General features: G+C 50.4%; 1 protein-coding gene across 3 annotated transcripts in view; it reads right to left on the reverse strand.

Annotated features, from left to right (window-relative positions):
* The window catches only part of APBB1 (amyloid beta precursor protein binding family B member 1), a 29,744-nt gene that overhangs the window by 16,400 nt on the left and 10,860 nt on the right, over positions 1-2,484 (reverse strand). The window lies entirely within an intron of this gene.

The raw sequence follows: 2,484 nt of genomic DNA on the forward strand, positions 1-2,484 counted from the left end.
CCCCTCTCTCCCCCCCCCCCCTCGACTCCCCCCCCCCCACACACCAACCTCAGGCCCTAGGGAATAAAGTCTCCAATGGGCACTGACACACAGCGGAGGTTCAGGGACAGCCTGCTCTTCCCAGGACCCGCCATTGCCTTGAGGGTTTTCCTGCTAAAACCTTCCAGGAACACAGGCTTCCAGGGCCCCCATTTCCCCCACAGCTACAACCTGCTTCATGAAGAGCCAGACACTTCTGGGGACCAGGTCAGCATCTCCAGACTGAGTCACACACACAGATCCATCTGCCATCCGAATCAGTCTGCACCTTCCTGCCTCCAAGGGCTTCCTCCTTCCGATCTATCCTGGAGAGGCAGCTTCTCCCCTTTGGCCATCTGGGAGGCCCTTCTGGAGCCTGGCCTAGTTCCCTCCACACACAGCCCACCCAGCACAGCCACCTGGGGCGTTGCTTCCCCACACATGCACTTATTCTGGAATGTGTGCCTTCACTTCTGCATCCACTCCTGCAGGCACTCACGTGTGCATTCGGATGCCCTTCCTCCCCTCCTTCTTCCCTTCCTTCCCTCCCTCCCTTCCTCTCTTCATCCGTAAATGTCTTTGTGGCTACATCAGGGATGCACTCATTTGCTCAGAAATCAATGGTTCACTTACTGCTCTCCCCCCCTCTCTGCTCCACATCACCACCACAGTCCAGGCTACTAGTATTTTTCACCTGGACTACTACAACAGCCTCATAACTGGTCTCTTTCTTCCTATCCCCTGCTCCAAACTGGCTTCGAAATGCCAAGCTATTCAAGTGAGTCTTTAGATTAATACTCTGCATTGTTTCTCACTGCCCTCAGGATAAACTGAATTCCTCCACAGGTTTGAGGTGCTGTTCTGAGCCCCTAACTGCCTACCTTTTAGCCTTATCTCTGAGCACTCTCTGCTCCCCTTCTCTCTGCTTGGGATGGGCCCATCATCCCCTCCCAGCCCAGCCTCCCTCCTCTGATCTTCACTCCTCCTTCAGTCATAGATGTAAAAGTTGCTCTTCACTGTTACACTCCCCTCGCCCCACCACACACACACACACACAAGTGGGGGGGGGGCAGTCAGGTGCCCTCCTGCTCCTTCCCTACCTTAGAGCTCCTCTTACTGACTTTAACTGCTTGGTTATTTGTTTCCCCACTAGTCTGTGGGTGCCATGAGGAAAGACCGTCTTTTCCCCGAGGTGAATACGTTCCCAGCATTTAGAACAAAGCCTGGCACAAAGCATGAACCTAACACAGGCAGTGAAGTTCATTCATTCAGTATTCATTCATTTAATTCACACATTTGATCAACAGCTTTGAGAGATTTCAGGGCAGAAAGGAGAAATAATTTTTGCTCAATTCTAGCCTATTCCTACAGGAGGTCCACCCTCCACCATGGCCCCCATAGTCCTACCAACACCATCATGAAAGAGCAAGCAGTGATCAGGCACCTCCCCTGAGCTGGCTCCAATGCCTCTCCCATCAATTCCCAAAGTTCCCATTGGTACATGATCCTTGAGAACCCCCTATCCACTTCAATGCCCTTGCTGAAGGCACTGACCATGCCCAGTGCACCCCCCCACTCTCTGAGGCTCCTAGATGCAGCCACCACCGGTGGCCAGCCCAACAGCCAGTGAGCAACCATCCTCTACTTGACCTCTGACTCATACCCCCTAGGGTTGCAAACTAGCAACCTGAAGCCTGCAGACTGATACAAACCTCAGATGGATTATGTGTGGCCTGCCCCAGGCTTTTCAGAAGAGAGAAGTAGTTACTAGCTAACATTTTGAAATTTGGATATTTTACATCAATAGCTAGTTTTCAGTTTCCCTTGAACTGACTCCAGTGAGACTACATTTTTCCCACCTCACCCTAACCAGCTGGAGTGAAGCAGGGGCTGTTCTCCTCAAGGGAACAGGGGAGGGGGGGGCAGGGATAGAGGCAATGACCATCAAAGGCTACTAACATCACAAAAAGAGAGGCAATCAGACTTTGGCCCTGGTAGAAGTACTCAATACCATGAAGAGTTCTTGCAAAAACAAAACACAAAATCCCTAAAGTAAAGTCTGCATCAAGGCTTTAGAACTAACTACCAATTTACATGAAACCTAGGAACATGTTAAATACCAGCTCAGGGAGGGAGTCAGAAATCCAGACCATAGAAAACCTAGGATAAACCACAAACTTTCCTCTCTTAAAAAATAAAAACGAATAAACAAAAGCATAAGAAATAGAGCGAGAGAGAGTGAGAGGGATAGAGAGAAAACTTACAAATCAAAAGAAACTGGGCCAGTCAGTGACATGCTGGCTAAAGCAGCTGGATCCCACACGGCCAAATGCACAATCGAGTCCCTGACCCAGCAGCTTGAAATACATGCCAGGAACCCATGTGTGTGCATGCTCAAAATCCCAAAAGGAGAAATGCAAGAGAAGGAATTCCAGTGTGGCCATCCCCCCCCCCCCACTTCTCTAT

Source organism: Tupaia chinensis, unplaced genomic scaffold, assembly GCF_000334495.1.
Source record: "Tupaia chinensis unplaced genomic scaffold, TupChi_1.0 Scaffold139491_1, whole genome shotgun sequence".
Classification (NCBI taxonomy): Eukaryota; Metazoa; Chordata; class Mammalia; order Scandentia; family Tupaiidae; genus Tupaia; species Tupaia belangeri.